Source organism: Gadus chalcogrammus, chromosome 7 (assembly GCF_026213295.1).
Source record: "Gadus chalcogrammus isolate NIFS_2021 chromosome 7, NIFS_Gcha_1.0, whole genome shotgun sequence".
Taxonomy (NCBI): Eukaryota; Metazoa; Chordata; class Actinopteri; order Gadiformes; family Gadidae; genus Gadus; species Gadus chalcogrammus.
Genome location: NC_079418.1, coordinates 27,329,588 through 27,342,061, shown reverse-complemented (window position 1 = coordinate 27,342,061; position 12,474 = coordinate 27,329,588). Strand labels below are relative to the sequence as shown.

General features: G+C 39.4%; 1 long non-coding RNA gene across 1 annotated transcript; it reads right to left on the bottom strand.

The window, feature by feature from the left end:
• Positions 1-3,591: 3,591 nt before the first annotated feature.
• On the bottom strand, positions 3,592-12,006 carry LOC130386286 (uncharacterized). The gene is made up of 3 exons (XR_008896102.1): positions 11,958-12,006; positions 4,639-4,774; positions 3,592-4,281 (listed from the first exon to the last, which is right to left on the bottom strand). It is a non-coding gene; the product is annotated as an uncharacterized LOC130386286 (long non-coding RNA).
• Between the last annotated feature and the right edge of the window lie 468 nt (positions 12,007-12,474).

Genomic DNA, 12,474 nt, shown 5'->3' with positions numbered 1-12,474 from the left:
ACACACACAAAAACACACACACACACACACACACACACACACACACACACACACACACACACACACACACACACACACACATACACACACACACAGACAAACACACACACACACACACACACACACACACACACACACACATAGGCACACAGATTAACACAGAGCACAAATGTACGATGCGTTCATACATACAAATGAACAAACAAGTACACATTGTGCAGACACATTACCCGCCCTCTCACACAAACTCTCGCACACACACACACTCATGCGCACACACATACATTCACACACTCACACTCACTCTCTCTCTCACACACACACACACACACACACACACACACACACACACACACACACACACACACACACACCCACACACACACACACACACACACACACACACCACACACACACACACACACACACACACACACACACACGTGCTTAAAGTAAATCTAGATCTTGAAAACCTTGATTGAAGCTCAGCCTTACTGAACTTCTGATGAGCTTATTCTCACTTCAGGGATATGAAAAAAAAACTCAACCGATTTTATTCTTTCCACTGCACACGTCTGGTCTTGTATGTGGTAACGTCAACACAAACAGTTGGTTCCATCAACTTCAAACTGGAAACAGAAAGATTTGACATTAAGATTAAAAGATGTTTTCTTTTTTTTAATATGACATTTTCCGTTAATATTAGATAGAAATATTGATATTAACAATTACTAACAATTTAAGTATAAACATGTAGTTTCCACAGAGTCAGAAAACGTCTCAGGAAATATTTGATCAAGTTAATCTGACCTACAATAAACCAATTATTTAAAATAAGTAAGTAAAATATTAAACTAATCAATTATTTGATGTGTTATTATTTGTTCATTAATGTGTTGTGTGAACAAGGCCAATTTATTGAGTTAAAGTGCTATGGTTATAACCCTGTCTGTTGCATCGCCCTTTTCTGCAAAGTCTTAACAATGAAAGGTGTCCACCTTCAATTATTACAGACATTATTGGTTGCGGTGAAACATTACAGTGTGACAATGTTCCTACACTTAACCAGGCTCAGGTGCACACTCAGATACACCCACACACACACACGCGCACACACACACAAAAACACGTAATGACTTGGGACAATACGTTTTGTGGAAACCTCAATGATGACGACAGCCACGGTCAAATACCGGACATCCAAATCATCCCGTTCATCCCAGAGCAACAAACCGACCGTTACAATTAGGGTCAGCTCAACTCCACCATTGTTGTTTGCAGCACTAGAAGCAATGTCTTTTTTCTCTCCTTCTTTCATGCGAAGAGTGTCGTTAGCCGAGAGAGAGAGAGAGAGAGAGAGAGAGAGAGAGAGAGAGAGAGCTAGAGCTCGTGGAGGCCTCCATTTAATCTGGTGGCAGGCCTATTAAACGCACGCGTCCACAGCGGTCTCTTTCTAGTGGTGAGTGGGCGCTTTGGAGCTCAGCAGGCGACAGTTAGCAGCCGATTCTGGGATCAGTTTTTCCGCAGTAAAGGGACTGATGTGGCCCGGAGGAGGATGTGGATTCATGATGGATCATTGTTTGGGCTCGGGGACTCTGGGTGTGTGTTTGTGTGTGTGTGCGTGTGTGTGCATCCAGTGTGTGTGTGTGTGTGTGTATGTGTGCGTCCGGTGTGTGTGTATGCGCTTGCTTGTGTGTGGTGTTGTGTGTTTGTATTTGTGTGTAGGTTTACAGTGTGTTATCATGTTGCGTTTCCATAGATCAAGAATGCAAGACTTGTCTCTTAGCATGTAATAGGATAATGTCCATTTAAAGTAATAGATAATATTGTGTTTACGTGCAAAAGAAGACAACAGCCTATCCCAGCTCAACAATACGGCCACTTTACACTACGATCAATAGTACCCTTTCTACTACTACTACTGCCACGACTATTACTTCTACTACTACTACAACTACTACTACAATTACTAGTAGTAATACTACATCTACCATAACACCCAATATTATAAATGTACTTCTATGCAAGGTTCTGCAATATTCCTTCAAAAAAGACTTTCGGATTATCATCTTACTGTAATTGACATTGGATTCTTAAAACAAACAATAGTAATTTAAATAGTAAACCAAAGAAACGCATATAAAATATTATACACTGGTACACTATGAGCACATGTTCCAAGCCATTCAGCTTTAGGTCTGTATTGGTGGTGGTTGTTTAGTTCTGGTGTTGATACCGACCGTTTATGCCAACAGCAACCGTGGCTTTCCATCCTTTACAATACCACCAACTGCCATTCATGTGTACACATCCAATGGAAAATAATCACTACGTGGTGAGTTAAAAACCACCAGGGAATGATAACATGAGAAAACAGTAACCATGGTGTTTAATATTGACTAAGAAAGAGAGACAGAGGGAGAGAGAGAGAGAGAGTGCGAGAGAGGGAGAGAGAGAGAGAGACCAGAGCCTAGGTCATATAAAGTAGAAGCAGGATGGAGGTTAAGAAATCATTCTGGTGTTTACTATTATTATTGTTATTACTTCTTATTCCTCCCGGGAAGTTGGCTGCCGTCGTGGAAACGGAGCGGAGAAGCCTCAACGAGACAGCTGCTGCTAATTGGTGGCCCGAGGAGCGCTGAGAGAGATCCAACATGGCCTCCCTCCATCCTCTCTGTTCATTGTGAAAGATTCACTCCGTACTCTCAGATTTAGCTGTTAACTCTAAACTCCACTAATTTTAGGTTAAAATGTGTTCCATGCCCTGTTTAAGATGTGTCAGTATGTGTTGTAGTTTCTTTTTCCCATACAACCTACTCAAATAGCACAAACACATTTTTATTTTGTTATTATTTACATGTTTGAAACAATAACCTAAGCTCCTTACACTTCTTCTACTAACAATCATAATATATAATAGTTATAGTAAAAGTACTCATCGAGAGCTTTAATTTGTATTAGATCCTATTGTGTAATTAGTAGCCTGTTTTGACTTTTATCATTACATAAACTTTGATCGGTACTTTTGACTTTCTTAACTCTAACATTTTCTTCTCTTGATTCAGAGAAAATCACCCAGATTGAACATGTTCCTGTAACTGTCACTTGGTCATGTATTAGGTGGTTAAAATAAACAGATTGTCTTTCTCCTCTGTTCATCACTTTCATTCTTTCAGTCATTTTGTTCATTTGTGCCTCTCTCTCTCTCTCTCTCTCTCTCTCTCTCTCTCTCTCTCTCTCTCTCTCTCTCTCTCTTTCTAGAATTTCTTATTTTTCTTTAAATTGTTGTTTTTTGCATTCCTTTTTGCTCATCATGAATACATTCAAATCAGTTCCTTTCTAATGTCTTGAATCTTTTAGCCTCCCTATTTACCCAAATGTGTTGACCGGGAGTGGTTAGAGCAGATCCGGCAAAGCCTGACCTCTTGAGGTACGAGGAAGAAAGTGTTGCTGGTTCTCGACCAACCACAGTCAGAAGTATCATTAGCCGTTATCACTCTAGCAGAGGGGTGCGAGTCAGCAGAATTTAAGCATTAAGCATTTATTACATTCAGTTCAATTTATTCAAATCAGAATGTTAAAATGGCTGTTATTCACAGTAATGATAATAAACATACTCTCTATAGGCCTATGCCTTCTCTTATTATTATAATGCAAACAATTTAAATGTATGTTATTTGGGAACTAGTTTGTATTGTAAGACTGCAAATTCCCTACAGAGCCAAACATCTTATGTAATTATTGTTTCTTTTGCATAGGCATACATTTTCTCTACGTTTCTTCACGTGAAGTTCGTTAAGGGCCTCAAACTCAATTGTTAGATGGCCAAAAAATGGAGGAGTTGATTCATCTTTGTATTCTATGTTCAGCTCTGAGAGAAGAATGTGGTGAGTTATACAGTAATACTAAACAAGTAGAAACCACATTATTCATCCAACCACAATTTGAGAAACGATTTGGCCCCATGTGGCTTTGATCCCTTATTCCAGTGCAGCGTTTTTCTTCTCCCGATACCCACAGAGCAAGATGCCGTGTATGAAACTGAAAACCCTGGGGGATTTAACCACCATTTTACAACGGTTCAAACGCTAATATATTACATACTCACACATCAGATTTATCGTTATTTTCGGCCACATGGATCCAATATTGACGCAGGGAACCTGATTCTCTTGGATTCTCTTCTTCATGAAGACAAACTGGTGAACTTTTTCTTCAGAGCCTTGAGTTGAGGAGAAATCCCTTTTAGATGCAGTCTTTGCAGTTACTCTTTGCCGAGATCTATAATCAAAAGCTGAAGTTGGGGTGAGGATAAAGGTAGCCTATAGCTAACCACACAAAAGATTTATGGTAGGATAATATTTCCAAAATAAATTATCTTATAATCAAGACAGAAGATACACCCATATTTTCTTTCTTGATATACATAAATGATTAATGCAGTAATAGTAAAAAAATAAAATAGCCAAAGTTATATTCAAAGCCAGGGCCATAAACATATAATTTAATATATAAAACACATACATTCAAAGTTGTATTAGTATTAAATGCATTTTTAACATTGATTTTAACTCCTCCACCTCTCATGATGTCAGAACACAGCAAACATTCTGTCTGTCACAGAAGCGTAACTCTCACCTTTCCTTACAGAGCGGTAGCTGTTGACAGCTGTCTGTAGGGCCAAAGCTGAAGGGTTCATCACAAACTTGAATGTCAAGCCAGAGACACATCATTGCTTCCGCTGATCTGAAGCAGGGGCGAGAAAACTACCCCTCTGGGCATACAAAAAGATTATTACTTTTTTTGTCTGCACTATTGTGCATGCACATTTTTTCATAATGCTTTACCTAAATAAACAAAATACACTGTTTATTATAGCTTTAAATAGCTACCTGACTGCTGTGCTGCTTATCCTTAAACATCTAAAGTTCCATTCAAGTTATTTCAGAGTAAAATGAATACAAGTGAGACAGAATATATATATATATATATATACATATGGATGGATGGATGGATGGATAGATAGATGGATCTGACTGGGGATAGGATAGCTTGATTCACGGTGGTAAACAGTATGGTTATGTTTTTAAACTGTTTATTATCTTTCCAGAAGGCCTAGGCTACTTTATTTTGAGATGTCCCTGGAATCCCCATTTTTCTTTCTAAATAACTAACTATCATTAGTGACTAGAAGAATCATTGTATCACTTCTACACTGAATTTAATTATTGCAGTCCATAGTTAGCAGTATATATACCATTAAATATCGATAAAGTATATCTTTTTTTAATTTACCCAAGAATTATATTCGGAGCTAATCAAATAATATCCAGGGCTTTGGCCCCGAATAAAACAGCCTAGTGACACCATTGATCTGAAGTCTCCTCACCACAGGTCCAGAGGGGCTGAATTCTGGTTTACCTTGGTTCCCTCTTTCATGTGTGTGGGTGTGTGAGAGACAGAGGGTGGGGTGGGGTTAATTGTGTTAAACAAGTACAAACCAGCCCTTTGACAGCTTCTCAAAAAGCTATGTTGGGCGATGGTGCTTTTCACTGATGGTTTTTGCTTGTGAATGGGAGGGAATAGGGCTGAACCATTTGCATCATAACCTTAATTCTCTTTCAGTCTCCTTCCTGTTTCCATTCTTTTCTCCTCTGTCCTTCTCTATCCATTATCGCCTCACTTTCTATTTATTTTATGTTTAGGTTATTGCCTTGATCTATCTCCATGCATATTGCCTTCTTACTCTCTTTCTTTCTTCCTGTCACTCTATCCTTTTTCTGCTGTTCCTTCATTTCTGTCTGTCTTTCTTCTGTCTGTCTGTCCATTAATGAGGCCTTGAGTTCCTTTCTCTATGCATTCATAAAAAGAGATCTCTCTGCACCACTGTTTGTCAGCCTGGTGGTACCCAGCCAAGGAGGGCGGTGAGGAGACAGGCCAGGGGCCAAGCCCAGTTCCTCAGAATTCAGAGCCCGCGGTCGTGAACCAAGGGCCCTACAACAGAAGCTGGTGAGAACGGGATGTGAATGGGGCTCTTCTCACAGTATATCATCTATACACTTCCACCAACCCTGGGAAGTCAGCACTGTTCTTTCCCAGGGCCTGGTCGCAGGGCGGCCTGGTACACGCCAGACACTGTGATAATGATTTAGAGCGATGGGACCATGGGGTTGCAGTACAATCTAATTTGTCCTGGTTGATTCCCAATTGCTGAAGATTATAGGTCTGTGTTTGTGATGGTGACAAATGTGTAACCACAAATGCCTAGTTTCTGGTTGGGTTTCTCGTTTTTGCACACGCAAACAGACACATAAAGACACAAAGACACACACATACACAATTCAACACTTTTGTTGTTGCTGTTGACACAATTGATGTGGCCCTCATAGTTGTCTTCACATTGGTTCTATCATTGTGGGGAGTTACCCACACAAACACACACTCACAAGCACACACACACACACTCACACACAAACACACACACTCACAAGCGCACACACACACACACACACACACTCACAAGCGCACACACACTCACAAGCACACACACACACACACAAACACACACTCACAAGCACACTCACACACACTCACAAGCACACTCACACACACACACACACACACTCACAAGCACACACACACACACACACACACACACACACACACACACACACACACACACACACACACACACACACACACACACACACACACACACACACACACACACACACAGAATGACACAATGTATTCCGCTGGGAAGAATCTTGACTGAGATTTTATTATGGAGAAGGATCTTTCTAACAGTAAAATGTTCTGCTAGACACTAAATAGCTGTAGCCTTTAACACAACATCCAAATCTTTACTTGTTTTAAAGCCTGGTGGACGACTCATTTTCCATTATCCATGGAGTCTGTAAAAAATTCTGTTTTCCTTCAGCAAAGCAAAGACGGGATTCAAACCTATGATCTTCGGTTATCAATCTTTTTTATCTCTAAATTGGTAGACAAGCTACAATCTAAGGAACTGGCTGTTATAAAAACAATAAAAAACAAAAACAATAATTGACTTAATGCACATTTAAATGACACAAAGACAAGCTGTTCATCATCTTCTACTTGCGGTTATAAACTAGTCTAATCACTGGCAGCAAATCTTACATAGACTTTCCTGGGTCCCGTAACAAAAAAAAAAATTGACTGGCATATTCATTAAAGAAGCTAGTTGAATGTACCCAAACCGAAATTAATTAAATGGTGTCTGATTTCGTATTTAGCATATCTTGCATCTGCATGCTCAGAATCAAGGTATTGTTTTATCATTGATGAAACTCATTAATTTGACTATGATGAAACCTTAGCAGTGTCCAGGTGTAATCCCCTTCCTTAAACAAAATCTTATCAAACCGAGGCCATTATTTGGGATGTAACAGAATAACAGAATCCCTTAAATGATCTTAATGTCTGAAGCTATTAGCTAAAGCTAAACTTTAAAAGGAAAAACTGTTCAGTTTGCGCAGCGCTAATAAACCTCTAGTAATGCATTTTCATAAACCACCACGTTGCAGGCGGCTTAAAAGGCGGGCCTTCCCGCTGCCAGGTAGTGGCGACATGGTAGTCACAGAATGGGATTTCATTGGCTCCATGTTTCCCAAGCATGCATGCCGCGGGTGTGCACGTGCTTCACAAAGCTAATACCAACACATACAGTAGGATGGCTTTAAGGTGCAGAAGGAGTGTGGAGATATCACTCTATAGTGCCTTTGATGTGTGTGAGACAATTGAGGTGGAATACACGAGAGAGAGACTGTGTTGATTCCAAAAAAAAATGGGTATGAGTGGTGGTGGTGTTCGAGGCTCGGTGACAGACCTCGGCTGCACCCCGCCTTCACGCGAGGTCGCTCAGTGTAGTTTCCAATGGAAAAGCGCGCCAAGCCACCAAAGAACTCTCTCTCCTCCTTGCCTCGCGATGCCAAGCCCGTTTTCTGTCACGTAGATAATCATCCGCAGCTGTGCACGTGCGTAGAAGAATTTTGCTGTTAGGTTGAGCGAAAAATTTAAGTTTAACTTTTGACATTTGACGTTTCAATTCTTAATGGCTATAGCTTACTCGCAATGAGAAATTTGGTAGGCCTTATCTTTGTGGTTGTCACTTAGCATTTTCATTACAAAATCGATGAAAGTAACAATTAAATAATTGATTAATTAAATGAAAAGGTTGTTTCATATTTTGGCTAAAGTAATTCAGCACGGGCATCTTTTGGCCCTCAATATATTATCCGAGGGACAGAGCAGACAGACTCAAAATGTTTATCATGATTTCCCAGTCAAAATTTCTAATGCCAAATTCGACATACATTAATGACCAACATTTTAGACATTTATTTTATTTAAATTTAATAAAGTATTATTTCCAGGTACGTCACAGCATCATGATTGACTTTAGCCCTAATCTATATCTTCTTAGTAACTGACAAAAAGCACAAAATATGTTGAGGATTGTGTCACACAATACCACAACCTCATGTTTGTTCATTTTCTTCAGATAGTCAATAAGCAAGGTTGTGAGTTGGTGACTTTAAAGTTGTTCCACCATCACCTCTGTTTCACACGGAAAAGTGAGGTTAAGGCAACAGGTGGCGGGTTGTGTTATCAGCCCTCATCTCCCCATTGTAGATAGGAAGGAGGATGACTGTTAAAACAGCATGTTTCCTTGGACAGATAAAGATCTTCAACAGCGCAATCTTCCATGCATGGACACACATACACACTCACACACACACACACACACACACACGTTACCACACATTAATGCATGCATGCACACGCAGACACTAACACACACACACACACACACACACACACACACACACACACACACACACACACATAACCACAGTTGAATGCATGCACACACACACACCACCACACACAAACACACACGCACCCACACAGACACACACGCACACACACATGACCACACTTGAATGCAAACACACACACACACACACACACACACACACACACACACACACACACACACACACACACACACACACACACACACACACACACACACACACACAAGGATGGGGTGAGTCACAGCCTCTCTGCCGTTCTCTGACCACAGTGGGGTTTGACATTTTCTTGTGCATGTTTTACGTTCAAACAGGAAGGGCACATTTCACACTCCCAACACAAAACCCGGATATAATTACATACATACTGTAATATCTCTCGAAGCAATACACTAGGAACAATCAACAACCATTTTTAGTGTACAACTAATCTGTGGGAATTGAGAGATGTCTTTTAAGAAATAGCTAGCTGGAAGGGGCGAGAACTGTTGATGTGAGCCAGGCAAATGCTGTTTGCCTTCTAGTTATCAAACCATGTTAAAACAAAGCTTATTGGATATTGTTTGGGTGCAACATTCTCTTCAACATCATGATGTTGTTCAGATCTCAACGTCTTAGAACACAGGTCTCTGTTATAAAGGTCTCATTCATGCACTGTAAACCCCTTTGTAAACCAAATGGTTCCTGTTTACAGTATTTCAAACAATAGTGCTGTTTTCCATAATTGTCCTCAATGCATCATAATGGAATTAAAAATTGTATTTGTGCTTACGACTCATTACATTAATGTGATTCTTTTTATTTCGATGCTATATATAATATAGCACATAATACTATATTTGTGTGTGTCAGCGAATGTTTCTTTTCTCCACAATAAACAAAGGGGGCTCTACACATCTCCAACTCCTGACAATGGTCATTTATTGGTATCTGTTTTGTGTGCTGTTGTTGCTTCGATTTGATCTGTTAAAAAGATACTAATCAAAAGACATATTGATCATAATTGCTTTTTATGTTGCACTTTATATCCACAAGGTAGGCCAACTAAATACCTTTTATTGTTTGCGATGCATAATTAATCTCATATTCAGTCAATTTAAATAAATAAATGTCTTGTTAACTAATAAGATTACTATGCTTATTATCTTATGAATGAATGGTGTCTTCACCCTTGTTCAATTTGCCATTTGCCATTGAATTTGCCTTCAATTTGCCATTGAACAAGCATAAATAAATTGTAAACATCAAACAATTTTTATAGAAAATTCCTCTTGCTATAAACATCAGAGCACCCTCGTGTGCGAGGGTACTCTGAGATTGCGCTTTGGCCTCCAGGAACATATAGATGAAAAATATGAATTTTCCTTGAGCAGTGCTCTGGGCAGAGCTGCTTTCTATTCCAATCTGGAAAAGCCAACGGTGTTGAGTGAAGTCATAGACTCATAAGAAGAGCTCTGGGACGACACAGGGAAGAACACATGACGGGCTGTAGGGAGGCAGGAAAGTTAGGTTTTGGACCATATTTGAACCATGGAATAAAAAAAACAGCTAAAGAAAGATGACGCTTCAGTGATCCACATGTTGTAAATTACAGCATCTGTTTACAATTTCTTTTGTTTACACTGTGGATGCTGGGGCCGGGTTGATTAACATTTTGTGTTGTGTTTGTCGTCTTCTGGAAGGGGACTGGGATTGGCAGTTGGTGACGGTCGTTTGAAGTGAGCATTGCGTTGGCTTTGATGCTGGTGGATGAAAGGGGAGCATCCAGATATGACTTAAGTATGAACCAAGAATGCATTTTGGCCGTGTCTGAAGGCGACTAGCAGGCGACTAGCAGGCTGCTCGTCTCTGATTAAATATTACACTGCGAGATCACGCTGATGTTAGAGCATTAGAAAGAAAAACCATAGTGTGTGCCTTGAAATAACTTAAACACGCATAATGACACCAAGCTGTGGATATTTGGCGGGTGTGAGTTGAGAATGGTCTCATCTGCCATGTGAAATTTTAACTCATAAATAATGGCTTTTTATTCACGTTGATCTATTTGTGTGTAATTTGTGCATCGTAGCCTATGTGGGATGCTATATCTGATGACTTGGGACAAATGCATTACGGCTGGAACCTCCAACTTTTACCCATTAATACACAGTATATATATATAAAAATAATTATAGCCTAGTTCAAATTATGAAAAACTTTGTTCAGGTAGAGAAGCAAAAGAAGTTCTGAAAACGAGTAAAACAGTAATTGACAGCAAAGTAGATATGTTGATTCTTTACCTGATATATCAATCATTTGTAAATAAACCAATTAGTCTATAATGTAAAACAATGTTTACGTTTCAATACATTCAGTGTTTATTCAAATAAAGCCTGAGGTTTATTTAAAATATTTGAAGCCTTGAGATATGAATTTACAGCATCATAGAACCATTATGATATTAAATAATAAATAAGACAGTAGCACTGACAGAAAAATAGACGAATCTACACCAATATTTAGACATATTTTTGAATTACTTGATAATTCTGGTTGACATCAGCAACCTTCATTTCATCGGCTGTTTCAAAATGAAGGAAGGCTATATTTTATTATTGGTTTAACATGATATAATTATTATAGAATTAGCCTACTTTCCATGGCCCATGTAAAGATTGCAATTGTCTACATATATTCATCTCAAAATATTATTATTTAACCATCATTCAAAAGCAGGTTTAGTGCTGCAATCGAAGGAAATATTGTAAAAGTACAGATTGTTGACAACAGTGACTCCAAGTGGCTAAAGTTGATACTATGACCACTTTCTCCGTCTCTGCCACTGTCTCGGTCTCTGTCTCTACAAATCGCAGAAAAAAGCCAATGCATACCGAAGCCCCTGGAAAACTCCCTGAATTTGGAATTAACGCTGATTGAGCAGTTTTAATGAACGTCTTGAGTAAACAGTTTTCGGCGCTCCACCAGGGCGAAGGCGGGTTAATACCGTCTATATAGGAGGCATCCGGCAGGTGTATGTATTTTTTGTCTTTTGTGAATAAGCCTACTTTCCTATTTGAAACAAAGGACCATGTTTTATCAATATAGGTGTCTCCTTACCAGTGCTTTGGAGTCTACTGCAGAACATCGCACGAGGAATGCCTCAATCACATCCCACTGTTTCTGTGAAAATATACAAGCAAAAACGCATTTAGTAACCGGGTGAAACACATGCGACGCATAGTAGCCTACTAGGCTTATAAAGTAGCCTGGCTAGAAAATAGGTTTAGGCCTACTTGTGTCGTGTCATATTGGTGTGGGCTAAACAAAGCCCTGGGGCCTATTGAACTTTGTAAATGTTTAGAATAGATTAAAGGTTAGCATCTTTAGGATGACGACTCAAGTTGGTTCGCTATATATTTTTTGGCAGACGATTCTGATTCCTGCAAAAAAAAAGTCTACAACTTTTTTTTTTTTCGTTTCATTGCCATTTTGATCATATCTTTTTTTTCCAGGTCTATATTTTGCACAATAGTAAGCCAGTCCTAATCATTCCGAGTGTGCAGCCCTTTTGCAAGCAACCAATATGCGATGGCAATATGTGCACGGGGACCCGCAACCTGATAGCAGCTGAATT